The sequence below is a fragment of the Doryrhamphus excisus genome, chromosome 20 (assembly GCF_030265055.1).
Source record: "Doryrhamphus excisus isolate RoL2022-K1 chromosome 20, RoL_Dexc_1.0, whole genome shotgun sequence".
Taxonomy (NCBI): Eukaryota; Metazoa; Chordata; class Actinopteri; order Syngnathiformes; family Syngnathidae; genus Doryrhamphus; species Doryrhamphus excisus.
The window spans coordinates 12,006,390-12,023,100 of NC_080485.1; the positions used below are offsets into that span (position 1 = coordinate 12,006,390).

A 16,711-nucleotide genomic window follows, 5' to 3' on the forward strand; every position below is an offset into this window, starting at 1 on the left:
AATGCAGAAAAGTAGCTATGGTTGTTATGATATGCAATTAATATGATCACAAAGGATTCGTACACTGAAATAAATATAGAATATTTAAATATTACACACTCCACACCGACAAGCACACATGTATAATAGCGCCACCTATGGGGGCCGCAAAAACCTTTTGCGGTTAGGTTATCAACTGAAGACACCAGAGATAGGCTAGCCGCTTTGCTACTGAATTTTATCAATGGGATGCTCAGTTACAGTACAGCTTCCGACCAGATGGTGGCGGTAATGTAATGTGTCAGTCAATTGTTTAACAAGCTCAAAGAAGATACGAAGAAGACATTCAACTACAACTAGCAAGGGAGTAGTTTTTAAAACAAAAAAAAATGAAAACAAAAATGCTGACAGTCACATTTTTTTGCTTTATTTGTTCCATTAATTATTAGCAAAAGTTAAGATAGGTTTAATAATATTTGTTTCATGAATTATTAGCAAAAGTTAAGCTAGGGGGCTTCACGGCGGACGTGTGGTTAGCATGCAGACCTCACAGCTGGGAGATCCGGGTTCAATTCCACCCTCGGCCATCTCTGTGTGGAGTTTGCATGTTTCTTTGGGTACTCCGGTTTCCTCCCACATTCCAAAAACATGCTAGGTTAATTGGTGACTCCAAATTGTCCATAGGTATGAATGTGAGTGTGAATGGTTGTTTGTCTATATGTGCCCTGTGATTGGCTGGCCACCAGTCCAGGGTGTACCCCGCCTCTTGTCCAAAGACAGCTGGGATAGGCTCTAGCGGTAGAAAATGAATGAATGAATGAAGTCATAATATTATGAGGACAAGGAGCTGCATGGTGGTCGAGTGTTTAGCAGGCAGCGAGGAGACCCGAGTTCAATTCCAACCACGGTTTGCATGTTCTCCCCGTGCATGCGTGGCTTTTCTCCGGGTACTCCGGTTTCCTCCCACATTCCAAAAACATGCTAGGTTAATTAGCGACTCTAAATTGACCATAGGTATGAATGAGAGTGTGAATGGTTGTTTGTAATAATCTTTATGATGACCACATTTTATCATGTTATGTTATTATTCATTAAACTTTATTAAGTTTTTAGCTTGTTAAATTGTGAGTATATTTGATTTATTAGTGAAAACAAATGAATGAGATCAATTAAATCTACACAGTGTTAATATTTAATGGGTACCGGGACAAAAAAATCGTGCCTCAACGCCAAAAAAGGTTAAGAACCCCTGTCAAAAAATTGTACGCTACACGCACACAAAAGAACTGTTCTTTTTGTTGTGCGCAGGACGACATTTAAAAGTGGCTGAAGCATCCTCGCTGACCTCCACAGAGACACGTCCGTCCTCAGTGCATGTCTGTCTCAGCGGATGAGATCACTACCCGTGCTGTCACGGCCGACATGACTGTGTGTGCATCCAGGCCTGAGTGTGAGTGGCACACATCGGTGGCCAGCAATACCTGGCGCTCTTCATTGCCGGCTCGTTGTCGTGTTTGCGTCGCCAGGAAAGGGAGAGACGGGCTGATAGCTTGGCTTTGAGTCTGATTTGTTTTTACCCCCACTTCTCCTGTCACACGGTAAAAGTTGAAGCGTTGGGCGAATGATAAGAAAGCGACAAGAGAAGGGAGGGAGGATGGCGACGGAGGGGGGGACGGGGGGGTAGCGGCGGTGGCGACGACACAAAGAAGAGGCTGTCACACTCACTTAGACGCTGAAATATTAAAGTGAGCAGTCAGGTTGTAATTTTCCTGAGAAAGCCGAGGGGAGCGGAGGATAAGTGAAGCGAGAGGGAGGTAGGAGGGAGGAAAGGTATCACCGCTGATCTCTCTTTCCTCTCCTCTCCGGGGAGACACCGGCACACTTTTAATACGACAACTTTAATTAGCTTGGCCTTGTACAGCTCGTCTCGCTCCAGTCCTCGTCGTCTTTGCATGACGTTAATAACTGAGTAGAGGACGGTCAGGAGGATCTAGCTGCACTTTCATTTTGTACTTCATCTTGGATGCGAACATATGTCCTTCCCAGACGGGTATAACAGTACGAATATGTTCCCATACACTACACAGGAAGTGTATATAATCAAGTGTCAAGTGACAAATAAATGTAGTTAGAATGTAGTATTCTCGTGTTAAAGGATGCCAAAGTTTCAGATAATGACGTTTACGCATTTGGAAGTGAGCCCTGAAAAAAGTCTGGGATGGCTCAAAATGCTCGGTTCCGAAGGGCGGTGCAAAACTATTCCTTTGTGATGTCACAGAGATCATGTCCTTATGGGAGTGGCTGTAGGTGGGCCATGGTTGGAATACATTAAAATGATTATACATATCGAAATACACGTATTTTCATAGCATTTTTGATGGGTTACCAGATCCAGAAGCACCTTTGACAAGTGGTTAGCGTGCAATCCACACAGCTAAAGAGACCCGAGTTCGATTCCACCCTCGGCCATCTCTGTGTGGAGTTTGCATGTTCTCCCCGTGCATGCGTGGGTTTTTTCTCCGGGTACTCCGGTTTCCTCCCACATTCCAAAAACATGCTAGGTTAATTGGCGACTCCAAATTGTCCATAGGTATGAATGTGAGTGTGAATGGTTGTTTGTCTATATGTGCCCTGTGATTGGCTGGCCACCAGTCCAGGGTCCAAATGTTTTCTTTCAGCATAGTGTTGGGAATGTACTCCCTTAGTTTGCATGTATTCCTCTGCCATGCATGTTTCTGTTTGAGTCCCGCCTTCCTGCATGTTTGGATTCTGAGGTTGTCATATCAGTGTGCTTTTTAGTAACTGTATATGTATATGTAATTATATATGTCAGCGTTTTCCAAGGCACTACGCAATAAATAGCAATACATTTCTGCTACCCTCTTGATGAGCGTGCAAGAGTGCATTTGTGCAGGTTATTCAGTGTCCTTGTGTGTGTGTGTGTGTGTGTGTGTGCGTGAGAGTGAGGGGGTGTGTATGCATGTCACACTGTGCTTGACGTACCCATTTGAGCACCTGAAGATGATGTTTGAGGACACTGCATGTTGCTGGTAAGTAATGTCTGAAAGACACAATCACAATGTTTAGACTGCCTGTTTATGTTATCCAAAGGTTCCATTTTAGACTATTTTTCAGTCCCAGAAGTCCCAGTAGTTTATTGGAAGTGTACTGTATGAAATGTGTCATTTAATGTTAATGAGCTGTTTTTTGTAACAGATGCTATTGAGCTAACTTATGCGAGAGTTAGCATATGTTATCAAGACTAGCATAACAGTGTGAGCTAGAGTGCGAACATTAGAGTCACATGCAAGATTAGTCTACTGTATATGCTAAAGAAAACAAAATAATCAAACTTGTTGAGTGACAGAAAGTCGGCAAAGCCCCAGGCTGCATTTTAGGATGTGTAGTGAAGCCTTTTCTTTTTTTTCTTTTTTTTTGACAAATCTGTCGTCCTCCGTGAAGTGGTGGGTGTATACGGAGAAGGGGTACCTAGCTAAGGGTGGATCAGAGGTGGGATCATGCCCGTGGAGAGTTTGTCTTTCAGAGCCATAACATCAAAAGCTAGCATTTCAACGCCTCTTCTCTGAGACAAATAGACAAACAACCATTCACACTCACATTCATACCTATGGACAATTTGGAGTCGCCGATTAACCTAGCATGTTTTTGGAATGTGGGAGGAAACCGGAGTACCCAGAACATGCAAACTCCACACAGAGATGGCCGAGGGTGGAATTGAACCCTGGTCTCCTAGCTGTGAGGTCTGCGCGCTAACCACTGGACCGCCGTGCCGCCCGGAGATGATGATTTGGTCCTCATAATCAGGCACTAAGTACACATCTTACCGTTAGAAAGAAAATGTATAACCGCAAGTGTGAACGGAGACATTGGTCAAGGTAAGGCGTCCCGGGCCACCCCCACCCCCCAACCACCCACTCTCCCTTTTAATGTCCACCTCCCCTTTGTGGGACTTGTCTCCATTCCAATCAGAGCACGCCTCAGCGATCACTGAGTCACGTCTGAAATAGAATCGACAAGGAAGCCTGAGTCAGCCAGGACAGCGAGCCGAGCGCAGATTACTCATTCCCGCCGAGGTGCTTTTGTCTTGGGACGATGACAGATCTATGAAACACAGAGAGAGGGCGATGCAAAGGAGGGGTGACCGACTGTCTGTCTGTCTGTCTGTCTCAGCAAAAGGGATCACTATTATATTCACATGAGTGTCCAGCTCTGTGAAGACATGACGCCACCGCTCAGCTATCAAATACTTCCAAGACTCCTTTATTCCCTCCTTTTCACTTGGGACTCATCAAACAGTACGACATCACATGATGACGGACTTCACATTTTAGGCTTTCCCACACACACACGTCTGACAATTTCTGAGCTTTCTACGCTGTCATGTGACACGAAAACAAAATAATAAACATGTTAGTTCATTATTGCGTCCATGTTGACAGTGGCATGTGCGGGCATCGCACAACAAGCGTTCATCCCTCCAGGGACAACAAATAAGCTTGTTGTGCTGCACTGTGCTTTTCAAAGTAATAAAATACACACAAGGCTTATCACATGATAGATTCATTATAGTCGGCCACAGGAATACTCATCTTTTTTTTATTATACTCAATAATTTTCATCATATTTCGTAACAGATGTTTGTGTACTTCTTGTGTTTGATGTTTTCCTGTATTTAAGTTATAACCTGGTTTATAAATAAAGCTGGTAAACCCATAAATGAGAATAAAAACAAGGGGGATTGTCATGTTATAATAATATAAAATTTATATACAATAATATATACAATATATTACATGTATTTTATACATGTATTACAATATATAGTATATAACTCTGGGAAAAACTGTTGATTTTTGTTAATACTTGGGTTGTTTATATTGTTTATTTTTCTATATTGTGTATTTTGTACTGCTTAACTGACTCTGTACTCTTGCTGCTGTGCAATACAAATTTCCCCACTGAGGGACGAATAAAGGCATATCTTAATCTTAATCTTAATATATACAATAATATAACATTTATTGTTTTTATAATAACAAAAACATTTAGTAATATTATTATTACAGTATTAAAATTGATTTGGGGGTGTGACACTCTAACCAAAAAACCTTTTCTTTTCAAGTTTTATGTATTTTATAGTAATTTTTAACTCATTACCAACTTGCACACTCAGCGGTGACATTTAAATTTTTTTTTAATGTTTAAGATAAGAGTACAGTGGAATAATAATGATTTTTTTTACATGTGCGCTGTGTTATCTTACAATAGAAGTACATTTCATTACATCTCATTTATGCCTCATATCACACTGTCTGTGCAACATTATTCATTTTATTTCATTCCTTTGTCAAGCATTTGAAAAATCAAGTCAGCTTCAGAATGCTGTGTAAGTATGATTATTAATAATATTTGTTTACAAGTTTTACATGTGCGCTGTGTTATCTTTCAGTAGAAGTACACCTCATTTATGCCTCATATCACACTGTCTGTGCAACATTATTCATTTTATTTCATTCCTTTGTCAAGCATTTCAATAATCATTTCAATAAAGTCAGCTTCGGAATGCTGTGTAAGAATGATTATTATTAATATTTGTTTACAAGAGCTTTCTGTTTCTGTTTCAACGCCAACCCCCCCTCCTCCCCTTCGATGTTAATGTACAAAAGAAGTACAGTAACAAAAAAAAAAATGAAGAGTGGATGAACAGGTTGTAAAGCTGCTTGTTGGACAGTTTCCCTTGGAAACAGATGGCCTCAGCACTGCTGTTTGTGTTGTGATGACAATAGAAATGTCCTGGCTCATTTGGGCTCTCTGGACTGAGTGGCTGGCGTTTGGATGACACACACACACACACACACACACACACACACATTTGGCTCCCTCTAACCTGCACTGAGAAGGTGTAAGTGATTAAATCAACTTTCATTTCTAATCCTCCTCAGCCCAGACCCCCCCTCAGGGAGTGATCCTGCACTGCCGCCATGACTGCTGCTCCGAAGGAGGAACAAAATGATGGTGGTGGGGGGGGTCCGGGTTGCAGAGATGGGAGGGATTAAAAAAAAGTCTTTGTTCTTTTCACATGCAACATGTAAAGTATCACAAACAATCCAAGAGGCTCTTAATGGTCATAACAGTTTTTTTTTTTTTACATCCAGTGAGAGCTTTTTGGCTGGCTTAAAGAGAGAGCAATGCTAAATCTAAATATATACTGTATATGTATCCGGACATATAGGTTGTTGTTGTCTAAAAGCCTCAGCAGAGTTGAGGGTCAGCTGAGGTAATCTAAATGCAGAGACGTGAACCACCAGGCTGGCTTACAGGGCGCCGAGTTCACTGGAAGAAAACATAACAGTCCACTGGGTGGATGACCGCCAAAGTTGACTCTTAACAGTCAATCTGGAATGTTTGACACCAAGTACGACCTTCACATTGGCTTTCAGTGTGTCAGTTGGCCAGCCAATCACAGGGCACATATAGACAAACAACCATTCACACTCACATTCATACCTATGGACAATTTGGAGTCGCATGTTTTTGGAATGTGGGATTATTATTATGTGGGAATGTGGCCGAGGGTGGAATTGAACTCGGGTCTTCCACCTGTGAGGCCTGTGCGGTAACCACTCATCCGCTGTGCAGCCTGTAGTTCATTCATTCATTAATTCATTAATTTTCTACTGCTTATCCTCACGAGGGTCGCGGGGTGCTGGAGCCTATCCCAGCTGTCTTTTGGGCAAGAGGCGGGGTACACCCTGGACTGGTGGCCAGCCAATCACAGGGCACATATAGACAAACAACCATTCACACTCACATTCATACCTATGGACAATTTGGAGTCGCCAATTAACCTGAATGTGGGATTATTATTATGTGGGAATGTGGCCGAGGGTGGAATTGAATTCGGGTCTTCTACCTGTGAGCCCTGAGTGCTAACCACTCATCCGCCGTGCAGCCTGTAGTTCATTCATTCATTTATTTTCTACTGCTTATCCTCACGAGGGTTGCGGGGGTGCTGGAGCCTATCCCAGTGGGGTACACCCTGGACTGGTGGCCAGCCAATCACAGGGCACATATAGACAAACAACCATTCACACTCACATTCATACCTATGGACAATTTGGAGTCGCCAATTAACCTAGCATGTTTTTGGAATGTGGGAGGAAACCGGAGTACCCGGAGAAAACCCACGCATGCACGGGGAGAACATGCAAACTCCACACAGAGATGCCCGAGGGTGGAATTGAACCTTGGTCTCCTTGCTGCGAGGTCTGCGCGCTAACCACTCGACCAGCCCGACAAGCCTTTAATATTAGCATATATCCATTTATAGTGACACATGTCAGATTTCATTGTATATCAGTACGGATTGGCTAGCACAGATCACATGATTTGTTAAATTACCCACAATGCCAACTCTTGCCTTGTAAAGTTATACATTAATAGCTTAAGTGAACAAACACATGTATGACTAATGACTTAACCAAAATAAAAACAAGATTTAAGACTAAAAGAAAGGAAATGTGAGCTGCGAAATCTTTCATTAAAAAACAGCTTACACAGGAAGTCCTAATATTATTATGCATGCAGAGCGATGCTATCAGTCTTTAGCTCCTTCCATCCTCCTGGTGAAATATCAGTATTGTTTACGCAGAAGATTAGGGCAGAATTGGGCAGGAGGCGTTTGTCCTGTGATGATGGAGATAAAGATCGCGGGCGGCGCGCGGCCCGGCCTTATCTAGGCTGCAGCCAGATGAAGTTGTTCATTGTAATTACTGGCGGCAAGAGTAGATTTCATAGGGAGATTTGCGAGGGGAAAGAGAGACACAATAGAAAAAAAAAAGTCCTTATGCACACTTAATTTCCACGCCGTGTTTGAGCTCTCATCTGCGATATCTTAATGCTGGCGTATCTTAACGACCTTTTGTGGGCCTAACATAATAATCAGCATCATCGTGACTCATCACAGTCTGTTCGCTGTTATTCAATCAGTGATCTTTTCTCTCTCCGCCCTTCTTTTTCCGCTTGCTCTCCACTGTTAATTATCGCACCAGATGAGAATGTCAGGTACAGGCCGGAAAAATGGAAATTTGAGTCGTTCGGCGCCGAGCAATGCAACGCAACGCAAGCTGGCCTTGTTATTCTATGAATGCTCTTTGATATAATGACAAGATTATATAATGTATGCGTTGTCGGAAGGTAAATTATGACTTTTCAGTGTGGGAAGCAGCATTACTTTGGGTTTGACTGAATGACGCCCGTGTCCTTGACCTGTCCTTGAACATACTGTGCACTTGAAGAACTGACGGTCATGTGAAAAAATTCAGACAACCCGTGGTGTAAAACTTCTACTCCTGAAACGCTGCACATAAAAGACCGAAAATGTGGCCCCTGCTGTGTCACATGTGCTATTATTTTTCCGACAAATACAACACATGGTACAGCTGGGATAGGCTCTAGCATACCTGCGACCCTAGTGAGGACATGCCCTACAGAAAATGAATAGATGGTGTATATCCATGTTATTAAATCCCCAAATGGGCCCCATCCTTTCGGTTGTCAGGTGACTTGGACTTTCACCACCTGTTGGGTTGACACCTTTAGCGGAACGACTAGCACATGTGAGTACAATTTGAGCAAGATTGGTCGATAAAAATAGCCGCCGCTAAGAAAAGTTGCGAAGACAGGCTGCACGGCGAATGAGTGGTAACCGTGCAGGCCTCACAACTAGGAGACCCGAGTTCAATTCCACTCTCGGTCATCTCTGTGTGGAGTTTGCATGTTCATGCGTGTGTTTTCTCCGGGTACTCTGGTTTCCTCTCACATTCCAAGAACATGCTAGGTTAATTGGCGACTCTAAATTGTCCATAGGTATGAATGTGAGTGTGAATGGTTGTTTGTCTATATGTGCCCTGTAATTGGCTGGCCACCAGTCCAGGGTATTGCAAATGTGCAATATTTCCATCAGTGCCTCTGTTACTACCTCGAAAACTATTTATTTATTTAACAACTCAATACACTCAATACAATACACTCATAATGTGACTTTTACTCATCTGTATGCACATTTGCACTAGGACCCATTCATCATTGCACTAAAATTAATATATCTGCAATATGTCCGCAATTCATATCTGCTCCTGTGCAATATTATGTGTATATCTTGTATATATCCTGTATATATCTTGTTAAACTGTCTTTTTTTACTTTACTTTTTGTATACTTTTTTTAAGTTGACTATTAAGTTGACTAATCTGGTTGTATATCTTGTATAATGGCAATAAAGGCCATTCCATTCCAGGGTGTACCCCGTCTCTCGCCCAATGACCGCTGGGATAGGCTCCAGCACACACACCCTGACTCCCTGAGGTACACTTCCCGTCTCAAATGTCTTTAAACCCACCAACCAAACACGTCCAGGTGATTGTGGACTTTTCTCACGATGTGTCCAGACAACCTACTCATTAATACTTCTTCACATTGGAAAATATTCCCAAATTGGTTGAGAGGGGAATTCCTGCACTCCTAATTCCCATCCGGCTGGAACTCTAATGACCTCTACTCATTGGTTATCCAAAGTGCAGAGTTTTACTTGTGGATTGGCATTTAAAGGATTAGCCAGGTTACTTCCAAACATTCCTGTGTAATTAGACACCACAGCTGTCAATCATTACCGAAGCTAAAAGCTGATTGGAAGACAAATGTCTTCTTTTCCGCGGAATGTCCCCGCTGTGGTCTTTGTGTCGTTGAACTGGGAGGAAACCAGATTGAAGAACTAACAGCAGACGTCAACACAACACGTAGGCAAAAACCAAAAGGTTGTCCCAGAACGAGGGGTTCAAAGCTAAATGTAGTTTGTGGATCATATCGTCAGCACTGATGAATGATACATGAGAGGAGCATTACCACTCCTCTGCTGGAGCTTCTAAAACCTCACAACAACAACAACAAAAAAAAAAAACAGTCCTGCTAACCCATGGAGCTCTGTGTCCTACAGTTGACCCAAACGTAACTGTCGTGTCCGGATTTTGTGAATCCATCACATCATCGATTAAGCCTCTTCTTAGCCCTGAAACACCCTAAAATAGATTTGTTGTTAGGATCGCTGATAAATAATGAGCTTTGTTAAACTAGGACTAACTTAAATGGTCACCGGCTAGCATTTTATAGAACGAGCATGATCAGTCAGCACTGAAATGTCAAGCGCCATCTTGCATGGTTATGATTGGCTGGTCAGTCGCCATGGAGGACATAATCTATCATGATTGCACTAGTTTACATCCCTACTGTACAAAAGGTCATAGAAAAGTAGCTCTATAAAGATTGTTATGGTTCCCTTCTCTCACTTTATACAGCCTATTATTAGTCAAAACATATTCTTGGCCTAAATGAAGCATTTTGAACATGAAAATGGCTACATGAACAGAAATACATATGAATAAATACATATACAATAATCCCTCAGTAATCCAGACCCGACTGGGATGAAGTAATTTCTGTGAAATATGAATGAATGTTAATAAATTCAATATTTATGTACTTAAGAGCATAGAAAGCCTGTTTAAAACCTTGTAAATACACCTAAATAGTCTAAATAAACATGAAATAACAGCCCATAGTCACCTTTGTGGATGCTGCATGAGTGTGAGCCAATCAGTGGTGAGGATACTGAACAATAACAGTTTTCCTTCATTTAACAATTTTGAAAATGCTTTATTTAGGCCAAAAATACATATAATTTGCGTAAATATGGTTATTTTTTACTAATAACAGGCCATGGTAACCACAAAACAGCAATTACTATTCGTTAATTTACTACAGAAAAAATATAGTGAGGGAGTGATACCGTATAAGGCATTCAGAAGACACATTTAAAGACATAAGATGTAGTATTCTACATTGGCCACTAGGTGCCAGTAATGTTACTTTAGCAACGGGTTTATTGTGTAGTTCAGAGCTGCTGTTTAGAGTTTGGGCTATACGGGGGAGTGATGTCCTGCATGCTGGGTTAGAGCTGTTTTTAAGTCAGTGGAAGAAGAGAATCAGGGAGAGCAAACAGCCATGGCTGAAAGTATGCTATCCAGAAAAAAACGAGGAGCTCTCTCAATGCTAAAGTGTTAGTCTTTATGTTGTATTTATGGCTAATATGTCTTATTTTATATTATTATATCTACTATATTGAGTATTTTTAATGTAAAGATGACTATAGTGGTGCTATAGCATGTCTATGGAGGGCTCTAATAATGCTAAAAACTTATTTAGAAGGTTGTAAGCAGGTTTTCTATGATCTAGCTATGAAAATATTCCATTTATAAATAAGGAATCCTACTTTACGTAAATGAACTTATCACAGTCGGGTCCGGGACCAATTACGTCATTATATTAACGCAAAAAAAGTCCAATGGGCCCAAATGTACAAAGTGAAGACTTGACCAAACTGTCCTTAATGAACTAAACCGTCCCCAGCGAGCGGCGTCTGTCATCTCTCAGCACCGATGACAACGTGCCGCTAGGTGGTCCACATGCTCTCGGTGCAGCTGTCAGAGCCGACTTGAGTCAGATGCGACCTGATTTGCCGATGCTAATATATCACGTAGCATTAGCAAGCAGGACACACGGGACTTAAAGCGCTCTTTGCTTTGCTTTAATGGCCCCGGAGTGGTCCAGCGTGTCTGCATCAGTGTGTGTGTGTGTGTGTGTGTGTGTGTGTTTGGAATATAGCTACAGTACACTTGTGGAAAATGCGAGCATGCATCAAAAACTAAAAAGTTTTTCCTAAATAATGCAGCTCGGTGTATTGTTAGCAACTCCACCAGCTTCAAGCCGAAGGATTTCAGTGGGAGCATTCTTCTCATTCACAGGAGAAGAATAACAGACAGGACTTTGCTTCCCAACAGGATATCATAATAATACTTGAAAAAAAAAAAGGTAGCGATCAGGCAAGCGTACAGTATGCTTGTTTTTGTAGCTTTAATGGAAGTTTCATGTTTGCACAGCCATCGATCACCTATGGGAACCTCGAGACGAAGGAGGGATCTAAAGCTGTGGATCCCTTAGACACACATTCATTCATTCATTCATTTTCTACCGCTTTTTCCTCACGAGGGTCGCTGCCTTTGGGCGAAAGGGTACACCCTGGACTGGTGGCCAGCCAATCACAGGGCACATATAGACAAACAACCATTCACACTCACATTCATACCTATGGACAATTTGGAGTCACCAATTAACCTAGCATGTTTTTTTTTTTTGGAATGGGGGAGGAAACCGGAGTACCCGGAGAAAACCCACGCATGCACGGGGAGAACATGCAAACTCCACAAGGGTGGAATTGAACCCTGGTCTCCTAGCTGTGAGGCCTGCGTTCTAACCACTAGACCGCCGTGCCGCCCCCCCCCTTTACACACACATTGCTCAAATAAACCCTAAACAGGAATTTAGTGCGTAAGGTTTGCTCCTCAGCTGCCGATGAATCTCACAGACACACACACACACACACACACATTCTGCATCCACTATTGCAGCTTTCCTCCTGATCATCACACACTTGGTTGGGCCAGAAGAAAGACAATGTGTGCGCCCATCTGAGTGTGTCCATATTATGACACGAGTGCTTATCTTTGCATGTGTGATTTGACGTATTATATCGCACTTATGTGTGTGTGTGTGTGTGTGTGTGTGTTACTCGCACTTGACTGGCCATCTATGTGAAATTAGCACAAATGTTCCACTGAGGTGTGAGTATGTCTCAGCTTGTGTACGCCAGCCAGTTAGCGAAAAAGGAGAAAGCAGTGAAAGAGTGATGGGGCAAGAAGGATAGACAGGGAGCAGGGGGTGGGGGTGGGGCGGTATGGGGGTTTCGGGGGGTTAATGGTGCTACATGATTACAGTCCCTTTAAGGTCAACCTGTTGTTCTGCCTCCATTCCTCTCCAGGCCTGGCGTGCACCTGCCTGCTCCGCCCCGGCTTTGTGGCGCTGTGAAAACGTTTAACCGCTGCTCAATGAGGCCGCCGCCTCCCTCCATGCTTTCTACTGAAGGGAGGAAAGAGGAAAGGGGGGCGGGTTAGCAGGACATGAGCGATGGGGAGAATGGGCCAGAGGGGCAACAAAGGGCACATTCTCCCCTCCCCTCGCATACTTTGGCCCACTTCATTGTGGCTCAGCCCGGGGCAGAGAGCTTTTGTTTGCAGGACCAGGCAAAAACATGGCTGCCAAAGTGAACATCTCATTGGCACACAAGGTCAAAGGGCAAAGGGAGGGTGGGCACAGAGGGTGAGGTGGTGCAGGACTAACAAAAAGTAATAACTTCACTTATACACTCACAAGACATTTCATTGGGTCGAATGCGATCCATTATAAGATCTTGTGACTTTAAAGGAAAACTGCACTTTTTCCCAATTTTCCCATTATCCACAATCCTTATGTGTGACATGAACAAATGTCTCTCTTTTGTGTGTGTTCTAAAGTTATAAAAACAGATAAAAAGACATAGCTAAGAATGGGAAACACTTCTTCCACATATAAAACCTTCTGAAAAAAACTCTTTGTTTTGGAAAAGTTTGTAAAAGTTAACGTGAGGTGTAGTCTTGGTGTCTATGTTGCTATGTGAAATCCCGTTCCGGTAATGCCTAAACAGATTAAAATTACATGTTATCATGAATGTACATGTTACTACATAGTTACAGCATGTATATAAAACCATCACACCTTCCTGGAAGTTTTTAATAGCGGATTTTGTATGTGTGTCCCAATTTAAGTGCAGTGTTTCTTTGTTTTTTTACCTGTTTTTATATCTTTAGAACGCACAAATGCGGATAATGGGAAAAATTGCAAGAAAAGTGCAGTTTTCCTTTAAAGTAGTAAATGAGCGTACAGTTAATATTTAGCTTATTATAGTGATGTCATTTGCTGTGGTGTACAAGTGTGGTTATGTTTCCACATAAAATGTTAGATGCCAGAGTTTGCATGTTCTTCCCGTGCATGCGTGGGTTTTCTCCGGGTACTCCGGTTTCCTCCCACATTCCAAAAACATGCTAGGTTAATTGGCGACTCCAAATTGTCCATAGGTATGAATGTGAGTGTGAATGGTTGTTTGTCTATATGTGCCCTGTGATAGGCTCCAGCATACCGGCAACCCTAGTGAGGATAAAGATGAGGATAAGAAAATGCAAACTCCACACATTGATGTCCAAATGGAGAATCGAACCTAAGTCTTTCCGATGTCCTGATTGTGTGGGCAAAATACGGAAGGAGAAAACAATGTGAAATAATTTTTAAGGAAAAATGAAATGGATAAATGAACATCGATCATAATTTAAAAAAATTTGATTGAATACTGTTTTTGAAGCTGAATGATATAAGATAACGTAAGCGGACTAGTTTATTTTGGGCATATATTATATTGAACAACAACCGAGACAGTTGATGCAAACCAAAGCAACATTTTGTCACATTTTTTTGTATAAAATTGAATAATAAAATAACTACAAATGCTGTTCATTGGACATGACTGATGACAAAAAGTGTAGTTTTACTCCTTATGTATTTTTGCATTTTTTAAAAACTTATCAAATACAGCATAGTGGAATATTAACATTAACAAAAGTACGATCGATATGACAAAAACATGAGTGCCTGGCATTGTTATTCTAATAAAGAAAATAATATTAATAATAATGACATACCACATATAGTTATGATAGCTTTGTAGGCATCTGGTATTTGCACAGCAATTGACTTAATTGGAGAAAAAAAGTTGTTTTTAAAAAAACTGCATTTGAATAAATAACCAATGAGGGGTTAACACGTGACATGTAAAATGGATACTTTATACGTATATTAAAAATGTCCGTTTTATCTGCGGCGTATTACGATGCGGTGGCCAGTCTTAAGTCGGCGGCTGCAAGCATGCAAACCAAGCAGAGAAGCTCAGTAACACCACAAGAAGCCAGAGTGGCCATTGTTCGCCAACAACTCTTGGCTCATTACCGTACGCAAAGCTATTTCATAACATACTTTTTTTTTTTTCTCACAGACCTTGGTAGCTTTCACAGTAGCCCTCCTCTGATATGGAAGAGGGAACAAAAACACAACAATATGATTTCAATGGCGTATTCATTTTTGCATTAAACATTCATTCAAGACATATTTTCAGTCTCGGGCGCGAACATATCCACAGAGCCAGGCTGCGGATAGAAGAAGAAAAAAAAAAACAATTACAGTTTCTCATTAAGGCTCTCCTAATCCCTTTATGCAAAACACAGTTACACAAGTACACACAATGAGGAGAAAGTGAGGGAGGCAAAGAAGAAAATGGCGTGCAAATGCGAGGAAGAATAATTACATATATCATGAAGCCTTTTCTTTTATTTGGGATGTCACTTCTGATGTCAGTGGCCGGCTTTGGCGCTAATTTGAATTCAGACCTTTATCAGTCGCCGGCAGCAGATTTTGAGTGACAGCGCCACCAAACGCCGCTCGCCAGCCTTCCTATTGATTACTCTAAATCCCCAACAATAGCATTTGCATGCTTGTTTCTGTTATAATACAGATATGCCGTTGCGGAAATTAAAGAGCGGCAGGCAGACCAGAGGTAACTAATTGTGTGCCTGTGTAATGAGTGCAGTTTCAATTTGATATAACCCACAGCTTTTCCCCTCACAGGCCCAAGCTAAGTACTTTCAAGTCTTTGTGGGGAAATAATTGATTTTTTGTGCTTTGGGCACAGGGAAAACTATTATGATCTTTTTGAATAATGGCAGCGGAAGGAAAGGCGCGTCGAGCGATTTAAATTGGTATTAGGAGGCGAGGACGGAGGAGGGAACGAGGGGCTCGGTGGCAGGCGGAGGTGTGATAGCGAGGCTAGCGGGGGAATGTGACTGACAGTTGGCAAACGGCTCTCGGTTTGCTGATTACTCTTTTTCTTGTTGGGGTGGGGGGGCAGACCGCGTGCCATTAGGGATCCTGGGGAGCCACTTTGGCGGATGGTGCTGGAAGGTGGGCTGGAAGGTGGGCTGGCACGTTGACGTAAACCAGGGGTGTCCACAATACTGAAGAATGTAAGGCCCCCATTTTCATATTTTTTAACTTATTTTTTCATGTACTGCATACAATGCATACAATATTTAAGGTACATGGAAGAAGCTGAATGCTTCAACCAGTATCTGATATCATTCCATTGCGTTTTCTATACGGCTTGACCTCGTTTGGGTCACGGATGAACCGAAGCCTGTCCCACCCAACTTCGGGCGAGTACCTGGACTGGTCAACAATCATAGGGAACGTATAGACAACATGCATACATTTGGAATGGGGGAGGAAGCTGGACAAAACCCACACATGTACAAATAACAACATACAGAGATTTGAGCCATCAACCTGCAGACTGTGAGGCAGACATGCCTTGCACATCTGATATCATTTATCCAGAATTCATTCAATTGTTGATTCCAGAATTTATTCATTTATTACTAATGAATGAATACCAGTTTCTGTCATCATTTATCCTTGAATTCATTAATTTATTATTACTTAATAAATACCCCAGTGTCTGATATCATTCAATTGTTGATTCCAGAATTCATTCATTTATTACTATTAAATGAATACCAGTTTTTTGGGATCATTTCTCCTCGAATTCATTCATTTATTATTATTTAATAAATACCAGTGCCTGATATTATTCAATTGTTGATTCCAGAATTCCTTCATTTAT

The 16,711-nt window shown here is 41.9% G+C and overlaps 1 protein-coding gene across 1 annotated transcript in view; it reads right to left on the bottom strand.

Moving 5' to 3' along the window:
- Window positions 1-2,735: 2,735 nt before the first annotated feature.
- The window catches only part of camkmt (calmodulin-lysine N-methyltransferase), a 152,827-nt gene continuing 138,851 nt past the window's right edge, over window positions 2,736-16,711 (bottom strand). The window contains exon 12 of the transcript XR_009120352.1: window positions 2,736-3,040. The gene's annotated coding sequence lies outside the window, so the exon portion shown is untranslated. The remainder of the gene's footprint in view (window positions 3,041-16,711) is intronic.